This window comes from Lathyrus oleraceus, chromosome 4, assembly GCF_024323335.1.
Source record: "Lathyrus oleraceus cultivar Zhongwan6 chromosome 4, CAAS_Psat_ZW6_1.0, whole genome shotgun sequence".
In the NCBI taxonomy this organism is placed as follows: Eukaryota; Viridiplantae; Streptophyta; class Magnoliopsida; order Fabales; family Fabaceae; genus Lathyrus; species Lathyrus oleraceus.
Window position 1 is genome coordinate 92,871,280 of NC_066582.1, and position 23,412 is coordinate 92,894,691.

General features: G+C 38.2%; 1 non-coding gene across 1 annotated transcript; it reads right to left on the reverse strand.

Moving 5' to 3' along the window:
• Positions 1 to 22,366: 22,366 nt before the first annotated feature.
• Positions 22,367 to 22,473, reverse strand: LOC127077765 (small nucleolar RNA R71). Its single transcript, XR_007787539.1, has one exon. It is a non-coding gene; the product is annotated as a small nucleolar RNA R71 (small nucleolar RNA).
• Between the last annotated feature and the right edge of the window lie 939 nt (positions 22,474 to 23,412).

The following is a 23,412-nucleotide window of genomic DNA, read 5'->3' on the forward strand; positions in this document are numbered from 1 at the left end:
GCGAAGCATCTGAGGTTCCCCAAGCAGTTAACTCTTCGGGTATCCCTAGACGTTTGTGTTGATTCAAACCCTTGGCGGATGTTTGATCCCCAGTGGAGGTTCTTTCTTTATCCCCAGCTGAGTTGGTTGATTCAGATACCCTGTGGCGTGTCCTTGTCCCCAATAGAGATTTCGGCCTTCCCCAGTGGAATCCATATTTCCTCAGCAGGTAGATCATCCTCTGAAGATGTTTGATCTCTCCCTAGCAGATCGCGTTGGTGCCCCCACCAATTGTCGTATCTTTGCTCCTAGTCAGAGTTTCCTCCTGGTTTCTGAGCAGCTTTTGATTTGTTCCCTAGTAGGGTTGTCTCCCATTTTTATGGTATTGACCTAAAATTCCCTACGGTTTGGATGATTTATCCTCAGCAGATTTCCTCCCAGCCAAGGTTGAACCTTTGGGATATTAATCTCTCTGTTCTCCAGCAGTTTGTCTCCATGATTTTTTGTGGATTGACCGAAGATTGTACCAGTGGTTTAATTTCTTTGCGACACCTCTGTATCCTTTGTGATCGTTTTGTCAGCATAATCACCATATATATATATATATATATATATATATATATATATATATATATATATATATATATATATATATATATACTCATATACATTCATATAAATTCTTCATATTTGATTTGAGATTTTCGTTCTCTGTTATGGCGGTACTTCATCCCCATACCGAATCTGGTGTCTGTCCTCTTTCAATTGTAGAGTGTCAGCCCCTAAGCAGAAAAGACTTTAACCTTTCTCTGTTTCCCCCCTGAGTTTGTTTCCTCAGGGATGATTGTTATTTTGGTTTCCTCTCTAGCAAATTTTCTGGATGGAATCACTCCCCTTGAGTTATGTCCTCATTGGGTTGAGTCTTGATTGACTGTTTTCTTTCTAGCTCTTACCTAGATAGATATTTTGGTCCCCTAAGGGTCTATTACCCAGTAACAGGTAATATTTTTCTTAGTTTGCAGTTTGTTACTTCTTTCCCAAAACCCGACAAAAGTACCCTTTTCTCTCTCCAGTAGAGTCCCCTGAAAGTATATCCTTGATATGTTCATCTTAACCGGTGACGGATATCTTTCCCTCCCCCGTGGAGTCTATCCTTGATGTGTTCCCTTTAACTAGTGACAGATATTATCACCTTTGGTATTCTACCCAGTAAAAAGGTAGTTGTAATCCCTATTTTATTCCTCAGAGAGTTACTCCTTGATGTGTTCATCTTAATCGATGACGGGTTTTCTTCTCCTTGTGGTTTTCTACCCAGTAACCGGTAGTTGTAAATCCTTTTGTTCCCCTTTTCAGAGTCTATCCTTGATATGTTCACTTTAACCGGTGATGTAACACCCCTTTTTCTACCCCAAAATACTTAACATATAATCAGAGTAAATAAGCACGCATATAAACAAAAGGGCGTCACATCGACGTTTTCAAAACTAAAAGCTTTCAAAAAACAACATCATTCATCATAAATATATAATACACCTGGTCATTTAAAATAACACATCTCAATTATCATGAATATTCAAGAATATGCGTTCGCAGTGGAAAATAATGAATACTCATGTATGTCATAAAATGATCCATGTCCCATACCATGATCATCTCTCAATAATCACCTCAAGATAAAATAAAACAAGTAATAACATAATGCATATCCAAATAAGATATGAGTTCAATACTACTAATCTACCCAGTGTTACATGACCAGAGCATTGACTCATTACCTAGTCTTCAAACTAAAATACAGAAACTCTCCGGCTAATCTCGAGCAAGCTACTATCCACCTACTTCAGCAATACTACTCTGGAGTATCTGCACGATGCCGTGTAAAGCATCATTCCAACAGAAGGGTGAGAATTCAAATCATTATGAAGAAGTATAATAAAGCACAATGATTAAATCAACAATTAAAGGAATCCATCACACTTCATATAACCATGTAAATAATATTCACCAACATTTATTTCACATGTTTCAAGCACACATAAAACTCAAGGAGTATAATATTCAAATCCAATATTATATTCCCAAAAATACACATAACTACAATTATCACATAGTCATATACTTTGCCAAGTTAAGTATCCAAGCATCAACAAATTCAATTATCATATCTCATACACGCATCACAATCACAATAATGCATACACTCAATTATCACATAACTCTAATGTAACTCAATGCAAGACATGTGGTACCGCAATGTGAACCCAACATTTCACCGCTTTCCGATTCAATATCTAGAATCCAAGCCACGCTTCCGATCCGGACAAGATCAAAGCCACTACGTCTATTTCCAATTAAGGATCAACGTCTACTACGCCTATTTCCAATTAAGGATCAACGTATGCTACGCCTATTTCCATTCAAAGATCAACGTCTACTACTCCTATTTTCAATTAAGGATCAACGTATGCTACCATGTGAACCCACAGTTTCACCGCTTCCACCATGAAACCGGCCATGCCATGAATGAATGTACAAATACCAACACATATGCAATTAAGATCATCTCTACCATCTTAACATTCCACATATCACCATAATTCAACTCTATGAATTATCCACCAATGGTACATATACACATTCATAACAATATATCATTCACAAATATAGGCTAATTATCAACTACGCACACTAGATCTCATTGCAAATGAATACAACTTTTTAAAATCTCAATTTTTCATTTTTCAACAGTGGTAACCGGTTAACGCTCGGTGGGTAACCTGTTAACACAAAACAGAGCAAGTAATCGGTTAACGCTCGGTGAGTAACTGGTTAACATAAAACAGAATCAACTTCCTGTGCAGATTTTCAAGCAAGTAACCGGTTAATGCTCGGTGGGTAACCGGTTAACATAAAACAGAATGCAGAATTCTCTGCGTTTTTCCTCGTTGGAGGACTTTCGGACCTCCGATTTCGATTCCGTAAAAAGCCAAACATTCAGAAAATTATGACTCATACCATACTCTAAGTATATAACATTAATTTACAGTTTTAACACAATCAAATCACCACAAATCGATAATATTCATCAAGACCTAACAATTCCAAAACCATGCAATTTAGGGATTTCAACCTAAATATATTTCTACCAATTTCCCCAATTATACTAACCCATAATAATAAGGATTCTCCCCCTTACCTCTTCAATTTTCTGAAAACCCTAGCTTCTCTCTTGTTCTTCCCCTCTTCTCCTTACTTTTCCTCTTCTCTTTCTCTATTGTTGTCAAATGATCAAATGAAACCTAATTCTCACTCTCCTCACCTCTTATATACTAGTATTCTATTTGGGATTAAAGCATGATACCTCTAATTTAATTAATAGGCCCAATAAGACCTAATATTTAAATATCTCTATTTAATTCAAATAAATCAAACCAACTCAATATACACACCAAGTTAATTAATCGCATTATTCATTATATCTCATATCAACTAAATAATTAATTAACACACCAAATTAATTAATATAATCGATTATTATACTACCTAACAACCAATTAATTAATTAACACTCCAAATAAATAAAATAAAATATAGTAATACTAACATAAGAAATAATTACTAAAATTGGGTTCTTACAACTCTCCCCCACTTAAAAGATTTTCGGCCTCGAAAATACCTCAAACGAACAACTCTGAATACGATTCCTTCATCTTATCCTCGAGTTCTCAAGTAATATTGCCATTGGCGACTCCGCCCCATATCACCTTCACCAAAGCAATCTCCTTACCACGAAGCTTCTTCACTTCTCGATCTTCAATTCACATAGGTGATGTATCGACCATCAAATTATCCCGCACTTGAACATCATCTAATGGAACAACATGCGATGGATCTGCAATGTACCTCCTCAATTGAGACACATGGAACACATCATGAAGATTAGAATGTGACGGTGGTAATGCAATTCGATATGCCACTTCACTTACCCTCTCGGAAATCTGATAAGGACCAATGAAACGCGGCGTCAACTTACGCGACTTCAAAGCTCTACCAACCCCCGTTATTGGCGTAACTCGCAAAAACATAGGCTCATCTTTCTCAAACTCAAGAGCTTTCCTCCTCTTATCATGATAACTCTTTTGACGACTCTGAGAAGCCTTCATCTTCTCTTGAAACATCTTAATCTTATTCGTAGTCTCTTGAATCAACTCGGGTCCACCCATAGCACTCTCTCCCGATTCGTACCAACATAAAGGAGTTTTACACCTTCTACCACAAAGAGCCTCAAAAGGTGCCATTCCAATACTCAAATGGAAACTGTTGTTATACGTAAACTCGACCAAAGGCAAGAAACTATCCCAATTTCCTCCTTGTTCCAAAACACAAGACCTCAAAAGATCTTCAAGTGACTGAATAGTCCTTTCCGTTTGACCATCAGTTTGCGGATGATATGTCGAACTCAAACGCAACTTCGTACCCAAAGCACTTTGCAAACCTTCCCAAAATCTCGAAGTGAACCTCAGATCTCTATCCAAAACAATGCTCGACGAAATACCATGCAAACACACAATCCTCTCGATGTACAACTTAGTAAGTCTCACCATCGAATAATCCATCCTCATCGGAATAAAATGAGCACATTTCGTCAACTTGTCCATAATGACCCAAATCGCCTCACAATTACTCAATGTTCTCGGCAAGCCCGAAACAAAATCCATAGAGATATTATCCCACTTCCACTCGGGAATAGATAACGGTTGCATCAAACCAGACGACTTTTGATGTTCAATCTTTGACTTTTGACAAGTCAAACATGAATACACAAATTCCGTTACATCCTTCTTCATACCTTGCCACCAAAACATCTTTCTCAAGTCTTGATACATCTTAGTAGCACCAGGATGAATACTCAAATCACTTCTATGACCTTCCTCAAGAATCCTCTTTCTCAAATCCGCAACATCTGGAACACAAACTCGACCGCGACACCTCATGATACCATTCTCATCAATCCGAAAGTCACCACCTTTGTCTTGATTAATCAATGTCATAACATCGACTAATTTCAAATCTGACTTCTGACCTTCTCTAATCTCATCAAGAATGCCACACGTAAGCTTCAACATACCCAGCTTAACACAAGAAGGCGTCGCTTCACAAACGAAACTCAAATCTCTAAATTGCTCCAACAATTCAAACTCCCGAATCATCAACATAGACATGTGCAATGACTTCCTACTCAAGGCATCGGCTACAACATTCGCCTTTCTGGGATGATAATTCAAACCAAAATCATAATCTTTCAAGAATTCCAACCATCTCCTTTGCCTCATATTCAATTCTTTCTGATCGAACAAGTACCTCAAACTCTTGTGATCATTAAACACATCAAATTGCGATCCAAACAAATAATGTCTCCAAAGCTTCAACACAAACACAACGACGGCCAACTCTAAATCATGCGTCGGATAATTCCTCTCATGAACTTTAAGTTGCCTTAAAGCATAAGCTACCACTTGCCCTTTTTGCATCAGAACACCTCCCAAACCCAACCAAGAAGCATCACAATACATAACAAAAGTTTCTAACGGATCCAGCAAAATCAAAATAGGAGCCGTAGTCAATCTTCTCTTAAGCTTTTGAAAATTCGCTTCACACTGCAAAGTCCAAATGAAAGCTTGACCTTTCCTAGTCAACTGCGTCAACGGTAACGACAACTTAGAAAATCCTTCAATGAACTTCCTATAATAACCAGCCAAACCAAGGAAACTTCGAATCTCATCAACAGACTTAGGAGCTTCCCACTAAGATACAACTTCAATCTTCGTAGGATCCACAGAAATACCACCACTTGAAATCACATGTCCAAGAAAACTTACTTCACTCAACCAAAACTCACATTTAGAGAGTTTAGCAAACAACTTCCTCTCTTTCAACACCGATAACACAACCTTCAAATGCTCGGCATGATCCTCTTTACTCTTGGAATAAATCAATATATCATCGATGAACACAACGACAAACTTATCCAGATAATCATGAAAAATTCTATTCATATAATCCATAAATACACCAGGTGCATTAGTCACACCAAAAGGCATCACGGAGTACTCGTAGTGACTGTACCTTGTCCGAAAAGCAGTCTTTTGAATATCCTTAACCTTTACACGAATCTGATGATTCCCAGACCTCAAAACAATTTTGCTAAACACACAAGCTCCAACCTGCTGATCCATCAGATCGTCAATCCTCGGAAGTGGATACTTGTTCTTAATCTTCACTTTGTTCAGTTGTCTATAATCAACACATAATCTCATAGAACCTTCTTTCTTCTTGACCAACAGAACAGGTGCACCCCACGGCGACACACTAGGACGAATAAACCTCTTCTCAAGCAAGTCTTCAAGTTGACTCTTCAACTCTTTCAACTCAGAAGCAGACATTCTATAGGGAGCCATCAATACAGGACTAGTTCCAGGAACTAAATCAATCAAAAACTCAACCTCACGTTCCGGCGGTAAATCACTTATATCTTCCGGAAATACCTCCGCAAACTCACAAACTATTGGCAATTGTTCAATCGTCCTCTTCTCACGAATACCCAAAGTTTCCAACAACATAAACAACTCGGTTCCATCTTACACTGATTCATCAACTTGCTTAGCAGACACAAACCATTCTTCCTTCACACCAACCTCAGGAAAATAACCGTCTTCTCCAAAACAGTTAACTAGCCAACACCGCACTCTTGCATGCAACAACATAATGTCCAAGCTCGATACAATTGGAACATCCAAGAGAAGCATATGTTTCTCCCCCACTTATTTCATTCCCAACCTGCAAATGGAAAATAAAACAAGTATCGACAGTGTTCTCACACACATGTCGCATACTAGGGAACAAACATAACTAAACAACCTGGCCGGACGGACCAACCAGGCTCTGATACCACTAATGTAACACCCCTTTTTCTACCCCAAAATACTTAACATATAATCAGAGTAAATAAGCACGCATATAAACAAAAGGGCGTCACATCGACGTTTTCAAAACTAAAAGCTTTCAAAAACCAACATCATTCATCATCAATATATAATACACCTGGTCATTTAAAAAAACACATCTCAATTATCATGAATATTCAAGAATATGCGTTCGCAGTGGAAAATAATGAATACTCATGTATGTCATAAAATGATCCATGTCCCATACCATAATCATCTCTCAATAATCACCTCAAGATAAAATAAAACAAGTAATAACATAATGCATATCCAAATAAGATATGAGTTCAATACTACTAATCTACCCAGTGTTACATGACCAGAGCATTGACTCATTACCTAGTCTTCAAACTAAAATACAGAAACTCTCCGGCTAATCTCGAGCAAGCTACTATCCACCTACTTCAGCAATACTACTCTGGAGTATCTGCACGATGCCGTGTAAAGCATCATTCCAACAGAAGGGTGAGAATTCAAATCATTATGAAGAAGTATAATAAAGCACAATGATTAAATCAACATTTAAAGGAATCCATCACACTTCATATAACCATGTAAATAATATTCACCAACATTTATTTCACATGTTTCAAGCACACATAAAACTCAAGGAGTATAATATTCAAATCCAATATTATATTCCCAAAAATACACATAACTACAATTATCACATAGTCATATACTTTGCCAAGTTATGTATCCAAACATCATCAAATTCAATTACCATATCTCATACACGCATCACAATCACAATAATGCATACACTCAATTATCACATAACTCTAATATGACTCAATGCAAGACATGTGACTTTATGCATGTGGTACCGCAATGTGAACCCAACGTTTCACCGCTTTCCGATTCAATATCTAGAATCCAAGCCACGCTTCCGATCCGGATAAGATCAAAGCCACTACGTCTATTTCCAATTAAGGATCAACGTCTACTACGCCTATTTCCAATTTAGGATCAACGTATGCTACGCCTATTTCCATTCAAGGATCAACGTCTACTACGTCTATTTCCAATTAAGGATCAACGTAGTATACCATATGAACCCATAGTTTTACCGCTTCCACCATGAAGCCGACCATGCCATGAATGAATGTACAAATACCAACACATATGCAATTAAGATCATCTCTACCATCTTAACATTCCACATATCACCATAAGTCAACTCTATGAGTTATCCACCAATGGTACATATACACATTCATAACAATATATCATTCACAAATATAGGCTAATTATCAACTACGCACACTAGATCTCATTGCAAATGAATACAACTTTTTAAAATCTCAATTTTTCATTTTTCAACAGTGGTAACCGGTTAGCGCTCGGTGGGTAACCGGTTAACACAAAACAGAGCAAGTAACCGGTTAACATAAAATAGAATCAACTTCCTGCGCAGATTTTCAAGCAAGTAATCGGTTAACGCTCGGTGGGTAACCGGTTAACATAAAACAGAATGCAGATTTCTCTGCGTTTTTCCTCGTTTGAGGACTTTCGGACCTCCGATTTCGATTCCGTAAAAAGCCAAACATTCAGAAAATTATGACTCATACCATACTCTAAGTATATAACATTAATTTACAGTTTTAACACAATCAAATCACCACAAATCGATAATATTCATCAAGACCTAACAATTCCAAAACCATGCAATTTAGGGATTTCAACCTAAACATATTTCTACCCATTGCCCCAATTATACTAACCCATAATAATAAGGATTCACCCCCTTACCTCTTCAATTTTATGGAAACCTTAGCTTCTCTCTTGTTCTTCCCCTCTTCTCCTTACGTTTCCTCTTCTCTTTCTCTATTGTTGTCAAATGATCAAATGAATCTTAATTCTCACTCTCCTCACCTCTTATATACTAGTATTCTATTTGGGCTTAAAGCATGATACCTCTAATTTAATTAATAGGCCCAATAAGACCTAATATTTAAATATCTCTATTTAATCCCATTATTCATTATATCTCATATCAACTAAATAATTAATTAACACACCAAATTAATTAATATAATCGATTATTATACTACCTAACAACCAATTAATTAATTAACACTCCAAATAAATAAAATAAAATATAGTAATACTAACATAAGAAATAATTACTAAAATTGGGTTGTTACAGGTGACGGATTTTCTCTTTGATCGGTCTTCTACCCAGTAACCGGTAGTTTTAAATCCTACTTTGTCCCCTCGTAGAGTTTAATCCTTGATATGTTCATCCTAACCGGTGACGGATTTTTCTCTCCGACGGTTTTCTATCCAGTTTTCGATAGATGTAATTCCCCTTTTGTTGTTCAGTTGGTATATCCTTGATATGTTCATCCTGACCGATGACGGGTATCCTCCTTAACATCCCTAGGAAAGTCTATCCTTGATATGTTCATCCTAACCGGTGACGGATTTTCTTCCCTGTCGAGTTTATCCTTGATATGTTCATCCTAAATGATGACGAATACTCTCACCTTTGGTCTTCTGCCCAGTAACTGGGAGTTGTAAATCCTATTTTCTGCAATTTTCCCTAGCAAGGCTATTCTTACCCAGTAACCGGTAACGAATATTCCCTTCTTTTGCTTTCCCTCAGCGAGTCATCCTTGGTATGTTCATCTTAACCGGTGACAGATGTTATCTCTGTTAGATCTTTATCATCTCCTTACTTAGTAACATGGAGTAGGTAATATATTTCTGATCCTCCTATGTTGAAATTTATTTCTTCCCCGGTTGAGTTGAGTGCGCATTTCTGATAACGCGAAAACACATCAGATAATTGCCTTAATTTACATCCAAAGATCATACCATTTCGATTAATATCCCGATTATTGCGCAAGTATTCGTGTTGTTTTTGCAGGTATTTGAATCTCCATACACTAAAGAGCAAAATGAAGAAAAGGAAGAAAAAGAAGAAGAAATAAGTGAAAAAAGCACAGAAAAACCAGAAAAACAGATTATGCAGATTTTGCTGATGTGACGATTGCCACACATTCATGACGCTCGTCACGGCCCAGACTGTGACGACCGTCACAGGCCCATGACGAGCGTCACGCGGCCACAAAGTGCGCTTTGAAGCAGTCAGCAAAAGGCACCCAAACGTGCCTAAATATCCTCCAACAAACTTTTCCCACGGATTCCTCTCTCAAGACTAAGTCTTCCTTGATGTTTTCAACTACCAAGACCTAATGGAAACTATATAAAGGACTCAATAGGGAAAAATTAAGGACGCCTACCTTGATATTTTACGCTCTGCAATTTAATTTTCAGTTTCCCAGCATTCAGCAATTTTTCTTTCTTTCCAGCAACCTTGTTTCTGTTGCTTTATTGTATTCGTCATTCTTTTTTTATAGTTTCCCTCTTTTCAGTTAGTTTTCCAGTTAGCCATAGAAGTAGTTTCCTACACTGGGGAACTACTACACTTTATTTTACTTTAGTGAGTATTCTGTATTGAAGAAGCAAAGCCTACCGACTTGTGGAGGACTGCTCAAGTGCTCCAAGAATCGCTATACTCTGTACTTCGATCTCCAGGTTTTAATTGAATTATTATTATTATTGCCCATTTATTGTTATAAGCATGTTTGCCGCAATGTTAATCTGTGTATGCTTTGTGTCTGCTTTATTTAATATGTCCGGCTAAACTATCAGTATCGGTATGTAGCAACTTAATTTGATGGGATTTAATAATAACCGGTGAAAACCCTTTTTTCTCAAATAACCTTTTAGGCTGAAGTTTTTAATCTAAATTTAATTAACTTTATCACAAAAGCGCGAAAAGTTATTTAATACGATTCTGCCACGAGAGTGGGAAATTAACTAAGGTGAGAACCAACAATCGCGAGAGCGTGAGGCTCGAGCTGGATAGTAAAAATTAGGCATTGAATTTAAAAACAGCGAGAGCACTTTAAAAGCAATTAGAACTTATTTATTTTCAAAAAGTAATTTTGACTTCAAATGGGACAGCGAGAGCATACATTCTGACTTAAAGTTATAGGCCGAATCAACAATCACGAGAGTGTGAGATAAAGTCTTTTAAATAAACATTTTCTACTGAGAGATATTTGGAATTTAAACTATTCACCGATGACTTATCGAATCCCTGACGATTAATGCGCTGCATACTGATCCCTTCCATTAATTCTTTATTAAAACCGAAAATTTCCCTTAGATTTACTATATTACCCCCGAACTGAAGGTGAGAAAAACAAGAAAGGGGGGGTTTGAATTGTTTGGAAAAATAAGCGCTTTTCAAAAAGAAAATCACACAAGGATTTTATACTGGTTCGCTTATAACACAAAGCTACTCCAGTCCACCCGGCCAAGGTGATTTCGCCTTCAACAAGGACTTAATCCACTAATCTTGAAAGATTACAAACAACGTCTAAGATAAAAATCTCTTAGCCCTCTCAAGTATACAGACTACACAGAGTCACTTGAGGAAATCAACAAATAATAAATGAAAGATTTATGTAATCTAGAGTGCTTCTAAGAAAGCAAATATTACAATAGTATGAACAAAGTAATTCACGTTATAGGCAAAAGCTTCGTGAAGATTTAGAGAGCAAGAAGGTTTTCTTGTGTTGATGTTTCAGTATAATTTTTCCTTGTATATGTAGTGTTTTGAATGTTGATTTGCAATCCTTTATATAGATCAGTGAGGTAGTAGTTAAAACTGGTGGATATTGAGATGAAGTTACACCATCACATAAATAGCTTCTGCAGGATGACTTTTTCTTCTTGAAATGACTACTTACCACAAGTAGTATTTTCTTTATTGAGATTGGAGATTAACGTCTCTTTCTCAATTAGGAAATCCATTTGCAAATCTTTTCTTGACTTAAACGTTACTCCTTCATGATTAGCAATTCCATGATCAGAGTCTTCAAGTATTTGAGAATCTTGGAATCTTGCTTCTGATGTAAATCTCTTTTGATTTCTGATGGATTTCTTCAGATAGCGCTGATAACTTCTGAAGCTTAGAGATAGCATTGTTCAGAGTCAGAACTTCTAGAGCTACTTCTTGTTCAGATGCTTCTGATACTTTGCTGTTTTGCTCAGAGTTAGACTTTCTTGAACGTGTTTCCACTTCAGATGCTTCTGATCATTTGATATTTTGTATCTGATCTTGTTTTGCATCTGATGACATCATCAGATTTCTTCCTTCTTTCTTTAGAATCCTGCACACTTAGAAACTTTTCGTTAGGGTGCCATTTTTGGTTTCATCCTTTGTTATCATCAAAATCAAGGAATCTGTTGTAGAACAATTTTTGTTCTTACAATCTCCCCCTTTTTGATGATGACAAAACAACCTTAATTAGCAGATGAAACATGAATAATATTAGATCAGATTGACAGAAGCTCCCCTTGAGATAATGCTAGGGAGTTCAGAAGTTCTTACCAGAGTTTCTTAAGTACAGAGGTTTCTGAAACTTTCTGCAATTTCTTAAGTCCAGGTTAGATAAATTTTATTTTTAAAAAAAAATATGTCGCAGAATGCTTAAGGTATTAGACAATGTTTTCATCAGAGCTATTAATGACTTCTCCCCCTTTTTGTCAGAATCAAAAAGACATAGTAAAAAAAAATAAAGAGAAAAACTTGAATTCACAGATAGAAGCACAAAGGCAACAAGAAAACATCAGATACAGAGAGATAGCAAAAACAAAGACAACAGGCAAGCCAAAAAAAAAATCCTAAGTGCCTAAGGGTTTGGAGGCGGAGGCATTCTCTGAAGCAACATTGCAAGCATGCTCTGGATGTTTTCGTTGACAGTATCTTGCTTGTCCATTCTGGCCCGGAGTTCATTCTGATCTTGCTTGAGTTCTTTCAGAGTCTGAAGAACCGTAGGAATCACAGAAGAGGACTCCCCCAGAGTCAGAGCCTTCTGAGCTTCAGCTTCAGCAGCAGCTTGAGCTTCTGCATCTGCCAGAGCCTTTGCTTCAGCTTCCTTTTGCCTTAGGATTTCAGCTTCCTTAGCAAGTCTTTCTTCTTCTATCCTTCTTGCTTCTTCTGCTTCTCTGGCAATTCTCTCTTCCTCAAGCCTTCTGGCTTCAGCTTCTCTGGCAAGTCTCTCCTGGAGTCTTGCCTCAGCATCTCTGATGTAGCCATTTCTGACTTGTTCAGAGATACTCTTCAGCCTAAAGGCCTCAGATGTCATCCAGCCAATGACTCTGTTCCAGTGTGTCCTTACAGATTTAGGATCATCACTGATTTCAGAGTTAGTGACCAGAGAATCGACCTTTTAAACTGAAGCCTCTGCAATCATCAAGATGGCTTCCTTCAGGGTAGGTTTAGAAAGGTCAGGTTCAGGTTCTGGTTCAGAGGTATGAGGTGGAGAGTTTGGAGGGCTGAGATTTAAAGTGAGAGGTTCAGATTCTAATTCAGGTTGGGGTTCAGATTCTGCTTCTGGTTGAGGTTCAGATGTTTGGGGTGAAGCATAAAGAGGGTTTAAATCTAAAGGTTCAGATTCTGGTTCTGGTTCAGCGGGGATGTTTGGTGGGGTGATATCAGAGGTGTGAGGTTCAGAGGGTTGAGTTTCAGAAGGTATGGTGGTTGTTTGTTGTGGTGGAGGTGAAGTTGCTTCAGATTGTGTTTGTGTTTGTTGTGAAGCAAGTCTATGAGCATAAATTGTGGCTATGGTTGGGGAATCAGGGTCAGAAAATTCTGGGTCAGAAGAGAGGGAAACATATGGGGGTGATTCTGGTGCTGAGGATGATGAAGATGAAGTGCTTTGGTGGGTTTGTTTAGGTTCAGAGGGAGGTATGAATGTACGGGCTATATTTAGAACTGGTGTAGGTTGGGAGGTTCTGGTGATTGAGGGTGAAATATCAGAGGTGGTATAAATAGGTTGTGAAGAGAGAGGGTTAGAAGAAGCCATCAGAGGATTAGAGGTAACAGGAGGAACAGACTTACCAGTAGAGATATTCAGAGGAGCTGAAGATTTGCTTCCAGAAGTTTCTCCGAGTCTGGCCTTCTTTGCCTGAGATGCTACCTTCTTTTCAGAAAGACCTCTCTTGTATCTGACGAAGTCTTCTTCAGAGTCCAGACAGTCGTCGAGGCTGAAATCAGAGATGTCAACACCATCATCCAGCAGACGCTGAAGATAGATAGCAACAGCGTCTCTGGGTTCATTCTTGAAGAATCTGGCAAGGCCATGAGGCATCTTCCTCTGATCTTTCAAACTATCCCAGGATGTATCCAGAGTTGGCCTGACTTGAATTTTCTTGATTATCCCCATACTCTTGAGGTTTCTGGCATTCAGAGGCTTCCCCACATCTATTGCCAGATCATCCATCAATTTGGTCTTTTCCAGATGGTCTACCAGTCCATGCTCAATGAAGACGTCAGATAGCAATCTTCCCAGAGGAATGTAGGATCTGGGCTTCATGTTGTTTCTGGTTTCTCTGACCGAATCTCTCAGATATCTGAAAAGGAGAGCAGGGAGGCAGATCTTTATACCCTTCTGAATGCAGTACAGAATGCATTTCTGGTCTGCATTGATATAGTCAGAGGAGTTAGAGGCAGGACGGTGGTGAATGGTTCCCAGAATAATCTTCAGCCACACTCTGAGGTTCTGGTGTAGCTCTTTGTTTTTAGAAGGGTTTCCTTCAACGTTGGGTTTGAAGATTGTTGGGTTGATAACATCAGTGATGCGCTTTGACCTAGGAGGGATGTTGTAAATCCTTTTTCCTCCACTTATCTCCATGTTCAACAGAGAGGCAATAGACCCTTCAGTAATAACAATCTTCACCCCCAGAACATATGAGACGATGAAGTTGTCATCTGCATCTGCAAATCTCCAGAACTCCTTGACGAGAAGTGGGTAAATGGGACCATAAAGTCTTTGGAAATAGTTTTCCCACCCTTGTTGACGAAGTTCTCCAGTTAGATCAACGCCATTTCTTCTTAGGTTGTCGAAATCAACAAGCGATTCGCACAACACATCCAAACCTTCAAAAGGGGTTGAAAGGTTGATATGGCGTTCACGGTCAAGAACGTGAGGTTCTTTGTAAACAGGGGTGATGGTGACGCCTGTAACGGTTGGAGTTTGAGTGTTTGAGGTTTGAACGGTAGAACTTGATTCCATTTGTTGTGAAAAGTTAAAGACTTCTTGTTATTGAGCGTCCATGGTGAAGAAGAAGATGAAGATTGCAGAACTTTCAGAGAATGCTTTGAGAGAGGTTTAGGGTTTTAGAGTGAGTGAGAGTGATAAGTGTGAAATGTGAGAAAAGTGTTTATATACTCTAAGTAAAACACATGCAAAACGACACACATTCCAGCGTTAGCACAAAAATCAAAATAGCACGTTTGGGGGGAAAAATGATTACAGCTAATTAATGAATGTCTAATCCCAACAGTACGCACACTGCTCTAGGAGGTTTCAAACGTTCTGACCTTTGATTTCTTTTGACAGCTGTCTAGAAGTTCTAGGGTTAGACGCTTGGTGCTCCACGTGTTGATGTATCTGATCTTCATGAATACCAAAGGATTGGTTTCTGAAGATTTCTAACTCAGATATCTTCTTAACTTGGTAGAAGTATCAGAGTCAGAGGCAGAAGTTCATTTGTTTACATCAGAGTCACATTTTACATTTTCAGAGCCATATTTCACTCAGGGCAATTTTTAATGTTCAGATGTTCTAAGATAAAAAGAAATCTATCTTCAGCTAGAGGCTTAGTAAAGATATCTGCCCATTGATGTTCTGTATCAATGAACTTCAATGTTACTATCCCTTTCTGAACATAGTCTCTGATAAAATGATGTTTTATTTCTATGTGTTTGGCTCTGGAATGTAGAATGGGATTCTTACTTAAACAAATAGCAGCAGTATTATCACAAAAGATAGGAATGTTACTCTCAAAGATTTGTAGATCTTCTAGCTGATGCTTCATCCAGAGCATCTGAGTTGTGCACAGTGATGCTGAGATGTATTCTGCTTCTGTAGTTGATAGAGCAATAGTTGACTGTCTTTTGCTAGCCCAGGAGATTAGATTGTTTCCCAGAAGCTGGCAATTCCCAGATGTGCTTTTTCGTTCTATTCTATCTCTTGCATAATCTGCATCACAATAACCCGAGAGTCTATACTCTGATGTTTTCTCATACATCAGGCCCAGGTTAGGAGTTCCTTTCAGATACTTAAGAATTCTCTTAACTGCTGTTAAATGAGATTCTCTAGGATCTGATTGGAATCTGGCACAAAGACAGACACTAAAGAGAATATCAGGACGAGTAGCAGTCAGATAGAGAAGAGAGCCTATCATACCTCGATAGAGCTTCTGACAAACCTTGTTGCTTACCTCTTCCTTTTCCAGAATGCAAGTTGGGTGCATGGGAGTTTTTGCAGAGTTGCATTCAGTCATGTCAAACTTCTTCAGAACGTCTTTAATGTACTTGCTTTGATGAACGTACGTGACTTCTGGAGTTTGATTAATTTGAATTCCCAGAAAGAACTTTAATTCTTGCATTAAACTCATTTCAAATTCTGCCTGCATTAACTTAGAAAATTCTTGGCAAACAGAGATATTAGCAGAACCAAAAATAATATCATCAACATAAATCTGGCATATCATGAGATCATTATTAAGGTTTTTACAGAAGAGTGTAGAATCAACTTTCCCTCTGATAAAATTTTGTTCCAGAAGAAAATGGCTTAATCGTTCATACCAATCTCTGGGAGCTTGTTTGAGTCCATATAAGGATTTCTTAAGTTTAAAAACATGTTCTGGAAAATTTGAATTTTCAAAGCCTGGAGGTTGATTGACATACACTTCTTCTGAAATATAACCATTAAGGAATGCACTCTTGACATCCATTTGATATAATTTAATAGAATGATTAATAGCAAAAGATACAAGAAGACGAATAGATTCTAACCTCGCGACTGGAGCAAAGGTTTCATTATAGTCAATACCTTCTTGTTGACTGTAACCTTGAGCTACCAGTCGAGCTTTGTTTCTGACAACTTCTCCTTTCTCGTTCAGCTTGTTTCTGAAAACCCATCTGGTTCCAATGACATGAGTGCCTCTGGGTTTAGGAATGAGATCCCAGACATCATTCTTTGAGAATTGATCCAATTCTTCTTGCATAGCTGCCACCCAGTCGTTATCCTGAAGTGCTTCATCACAAGACGTAGGCTCAATCAGAGACACTAGTCCCAGAGTGGTATCTTCAGAAGTCCTGAAGGTAGATCTGGTTCTGACAGGTTCGTCCTTGTTTCCCAGAATCAAATCTTCAGATACATTGATACGACTTTTGACTTTCTTTGGGATTTCTGGAGATTTAATTTCTTCAGAGTTTTGAGTGACAGTTGCTTCTGGAGTTTTATCAGATTCTACAAGAGTGATTTCCAAATCTGCAAACTTTTCAACTAGCTTTGACTTTTCAGGGTCAAGCTTATCATCAAATCTGACATGAATTGATTCTTCCACAATTTTGGTTTCTGTGTTGTATACTCTGTAGCCTTTAGAGCGTTCTGAGTATCCTAACATAATACCTTTCTGTGCTTTGGAATCAAACTTGTTCAGATGTTCTTTAGTATTTAATATAAAACAAGAACATCCAAAAGGATGAAAATATGAAATGTTTGGTTTTCTTCCTTTACACAGTTCATAGGGAGTCTTTTCTAGAATAGGTCTTATAGAGATTCTATTCTGAATGTAACACGCTGTATTTACAGCTTCTGCCCAAAAGTGCTTTGCTACATTAGTTTCATTGATCATGGTTCTGGCCATCTCTTGGAGTGTCCTATTCTTCCTCTCTACAACTCCATTTTGTTGTGGAGTTCTAGGGCAGGAGAAATCATGGGATATTCCATTAGAATCAAATAATTCTTCAAAATCTTTATTTTCAAATTCTCCACCATGATCACTTCTGACTCTAATAATTTTAGAGTCAAATTCTTTTTGCACTTTGGAACAGAAACTTGTGAATACAGAGTGAGACTCACTCTTGTGCTTTAGGAATTTTACCCATGTCCAGCGACTGTAATCATCAACAATGACTAGTCCATACTTCTTTCCATTAACTGATGCTGTTTTCACAGGACCAAATAAGTCAATGTGAAGAAGTTCCAGAGGCTTAGAGGTAGAAACAACATTTTTCTTTTTAAAAGATGTTTTTGAAAATTTTCCTTTCTGACAAGCTTCACACAGAGCATCTGAAGAAAACTTCAGTTTAGGTAGGCCTCTGACTAACTCGAGTTTAGTTAGCTGAGAAAGTTTCCTCATGCTAATGTGTCCCAAGCGTCTATGCCATACCCATTGCTCTTCGTGAACTGACATTAGACATTTAACATTTTGATCTTTTAAATCAGAAAGATTTATTTTGTAAATGTTGTTTTTCCTCTTGCCTGTGAAAAGGACAGAGCCATCGTTCTGATTAATGGCTTTACATGTTTTTTGATTGAAGATTACATCATAACCGTTATCACTTAATTGACTTATGGATAACAAGTTATGCATTAATCCTTCTACATAAAGAACATCAGATATAGAGGGAAGAGTACCATTACCAATAGTTCCGGAGCCTCTGATCCTTCCTTTCTGATCTCCTCCGAAGCCTACAAATCCAGCGTCTTTAAGTTCCAGACTTTGGAACATAGACTTTCTTCCCGTCATGTGTCGCGAGCATCCAGAGTCCAGGTACCATGACTGGTGTCTGAACTTTGCTGCATAGGATATCTGCAACATAGATAATCTTATCTTTCGGTACCCAGAATCTCTTGGATCCTTTTAGATTAGTTTTCCCAGAGTTTCTTATAACTTTGGGTCTTCTAGCATTTTTAAATTTGTGTTCTTGTGTGTGTGTGTAGTGATATGAAAAAGGAGATTTAATTTGATCACTTGTAGAAGTTTTATCTTCCTTAGGATCATACCCAATTCCTCTTTTATTGTTCTGACTTACTCCATAAATCATGGATGCCATAATACTCCTATCTATCCCATTCTTCAGAAATTCTTGAAAGGCTTCTTCATATTTATAAATAATTTTATTTGAAGTTTGTGGTGCTTGAGACAACGCTTCTTCTAATTCTGAGCTTTTTGTTTTTGCTCCATCTCTTTCTAACGTTAAAGATCTGATTGTATCTTCATGTGCTAGAATTGTTATCTCAAGTTCATTACATTCTTCAAATTTTGTTTTAAGACAGCCTTTAATGTTTTTAAACTTTTGTTTTAATTTCTGATAAGAGGTAAGAGTTTCTGACAAACATGATTCTAAGTCAGATCGAGAAAGTTCAGAAAATACCTCTTCAGATTCTTCGTCTGAGCTGCTGGATGTGGTAGCCATAAGTGCTACGTTGGCCTGTTCATCAGAGTCAGATTCTGATGATCCAGATTCACTGTCATCCCAGGTAGCCAACAGTCCTTTCTTTGTTCTGAAGATGTTTTTCTTGAAGCTTTCTTTTCTAGGGTTGTCCTTCTTTAGCTTAGGGCATTCATTTCTGTAATGACCTGTTTCTTTACATTCATAACAGGTAATATCTTTGTTAGCTTTACCTTTTGAAGTTGACTCTGATCGATCCCCTCTGGGTCTTGGTCTTCTGAAGTTGTTGTTCCTCTTTTTCCAGAGTTGCTTAACTCTTCTGGTTAGTAGGGACAACTCTTCTTCATCATCAGAGTCTTCAGGTTCAGAGTCGTCAGTATCTTCAGTTTCTGCCTGGAGAGCTTTGGTTCTGTCAGGTTTTCGTCTTTCAGATCTGGACTTTAGCGCTACGGACTTGTTCCTTTTCTGAGGTTCATCCTCCTCTAGTTCTATCTCATGACTTCTGAGAGAACTAACAAGTTCTTCAAGGCTGATATTGTTCAGATCCTTTGACAGCTTCAGAGCAGTAACCATAGGTCTCCATTTCTTTGGCAGACTTCTGACTATCTTCTTAACATGATCTGCAGTTGTGTATCCTTTGTCTAGCACTTTAAGACCTGCAATAAGAGTTTGAAATCTGGAAAACATAGCCTCTATAGCTTCATCATCTTCCATTTTGAAGGCTTCATATTTCTGGATAAGCGCCAGAGCCTTCGTCTCCTTGACTTGGGAGTTTCCTTCATGGGTCATCTTCAGAGAGTCAAGTATATCTTTGGCTGTCTCTCTGTTGGTGATCTTTTCATATTCGTTGTATGATATAGCATTTAGAAGTATTGTTCTGGCCTTGTGATGATTTTTGAAGATACGTTTCTGATCTTCTGACATCTTGTTTCTGGGAACTTCAGCTCCATTTTCCAAGACTGGAGGTGTATATCCATCTGCGACAATGTCCCAGAGGTCAGCATCATAACCCAGAAAGAAACTTTCGATTCTATCTTTCCAGTAATCAAATTTCTCTCCATCAAAAACAGGAGGCTTAGCATTGTAAGAATCTCTTTCATTTGAGTGGGCCATTGTTTTTCTCGTACTGGATCTCTCTACACGGTTAAGTGTTTGATTAGAAAATCAATAACAGAGCCGGAGCTCTGATACCAATTGAAGGTGAGAAAAACAAGAAAGGGGGGGTTTGAATTGTTTGGAAAAATAAGCGCTTTTCAAAAAGAAAATCACACAAGGATTTTATACTGGTTCGCTTATAACACAAAGCTACTCCAGTTCACCCGGCCAAGGTGATTTCGCCTTCAACAAGGACTTAATCCACTAATCTTGAAAGATTACAAACAACGTCTAAGATAAAAATCTCTTAGCCCTCTCAAGTATACAGACTACACAGAGTCACTTGAGGAAATCAACAAATAATAAATGAAAGATTTATGTAATCTAGAGTGCTTCTAAGAAAGCAAATATTACAATAGTATGAACAAAGTGATTCACGTTATAAGCAAAAGCTTCGTGAAGATTTAGAGAGCAAGAAGGTTTTCTTGTGTTGATGTTTCAGTATAATTTTTCCTTGTATATGTAGTGTTTTGAATGTTGATTTGCAATCCTTTATATAGATCAGTGAGGTAGTAGTTAAAACTGGTGGATATTGAGATGAAGTTACGCCATCACATAAATAGCTTCTGCAGGATGACTTTTTCTTCTTGAAATGACTACTTACCACAAGTAGTATTTTCTTTATTGAGATTGGAGATTAACGTCTCTTTCTCAATTAGGAAATCCATTTGCAAATCTTTTCTTGACTTAAACGTTACTCCTTCATGATTAGCAATTCCATGATCAGAGTCTTCAAGTATTTGAGAATCTTGGAATCTTGCTTCTGATGTAAATCTCTTTTGAGTTCTGATGGATTTCTTCAGATAGCGCTAATAACTTCTGAAGCTTAGAGATAGCATTGTTCAGAGTCAGAACTTCTAGAGCTACTTCTTGTTCAGATGCTTCTGATACTTTGCTGTTTTGCTCAGAGTTAGACTTTCTTGAACGTGTTTCCACTTCAGATGCTTCTGATCATTTGATATTTTGTATCTGATCTTGTTTTGCATCTGATGACATCATCAGATTTCTTCCTTCTTTCTTTAGAATCCTGCACACTTAGAAACTTTTCGTTAGGGTGCCATTTTTGGTTTCATCCTTTGTTATCATCAAAATCAAGGAATCTGTTGTAGAACAATTTTTGTTCTTACACGAACTTCTACCAATCAATTCCCTTAGCTAAACACATTGACGTTAATAGCACTAGTTTGACCATAGGTCCCTGTGGGATCGATATCTTTTAAAACTAAAGCGACTAGACTGTGCACTTGCAATCAAGTACCCGACACACTATATTTTATACATAGCCACGACAAGCATTAAGTTTTTGGCGCCGTTGTAGGGGACCTATTTTAGTCTAATAGTGCAATTTTTTCGTTGCACCGTATAAACTAAGGTAAAAACAAAAGCTAATCTTCTCTCTTTTTCTTTCCCTGATTGTATGCCAAGTACTCCCTCACAAGGCGATAACTTAGCACCACCAATCCTCGAATTAGAACGTTTCCTATACGTGAGATGCCGAATACACGAATATCAACAAAAATACGGTATTCCCGACATCTCCCTTCCTCCTAAATCAGAAGAAAAACCAAACATGGCTGAAGAAGGACCCCAGAATCGTCCTCTTAAATTCTACGCTACCCCATCTCACCAAGAACCTCACAACAGCATTGCTACCCCCGTTATTAATCGAAACGATTTCGAGCTGAAACCCTCACTCTTATCAGCCGTCCAACAACATCAATTCGCTGGAAATCCAACAAAAGATCCTAATGAACACCTGACCAAGTTCGTGCAATACGCCGATACTATAAAAGCGAATGGTGCATATCAAGATGCGATAAGACTGCGCCTTTTTCCTTTCTCACTAAGAGACAGAGCTTGGGCTTGGTTGCAATCCTTGCCCTTCAACTCCGTTACAACATGGGAGGAGCTGAAGAACGTCTTCTTATCCAGATACTTTCCGCCGAGCAAAATTGTTATGCTGAGAGCTCAAATCAACGGATTCAGGCAAAAAGATGTGGAATCTCTCTACGAAGCGTGGGAGAGATACAAGGACATGATGAGAATATGTCCACATCACGGTCTAGAAGACTGGGTGCTCATTCACACGTTTTATAATGGGCTTCTATATAACACAAGACTTACAATAGACGCTGCCGCAGGCGGTGCACTCATGGATAAGCCATACACCGAAGCCTATCAACTCATTGAAAACATGGCCCAAAACCATTGCCAATGGGGAGGTGAACGAACTCCAGTGGAAAAGTCCCAGACTAAGGGTGGAATGTACGAAATCAGTAGCCTTGACCATGTTCATGCAAAGGTAGATGCCCTTGTCCAAAAATTAGACAACTTGACCATACCACCCACAGCCACCGTGGCTGCTGTAACTCCAAACTGTGAGTTATGTGGAAACCCTGGACACACTACACAAGAATGTCAAATACTAGCAGGAGTCCCAACAGATCAAGTGAACTACACACAGGGAAATCCATATTCAAATACTTACAACCCTATTTGGAAAAACCATCCTAATTTCTCGTATAAGAATAACAATGCCCTTTATGCACCTGGCCAAGCACCATCTATTCCGCTTGGATATCAAAAGCCAGCTAATAATGCTCCTAACATGCCTAGGAAGTCAAATCTCGAATTAATGATGGAAAGCTTCATAGCTACTCAAGCTCAAACGAACAAGGACTTCTTGAACCAGAACATACATACTAGCGAGCAACTTAAACAACTAACGAATAAAGTAGACGCCTTAGCCACCCACAATAAAATGCTTGAAACATAGATTTCACAAGTGGCTCAACATCAAGCGTCTACAGCCGCTCCAGCTGGAACATTTCCTGGATAGCCGTAACTTAATCCAAAGGGACATGCAAATGTCGTTATACTGAGGAGTGGGAAAGAAGTAGATGGACCCGTAGATCCAAGACTCCAAAACCCTGCCATGTACCAAAAACCAGATAAAACCTCAACTGAGCAGGTGGATGAACCAAAGGAAACAGAAGATAGTAC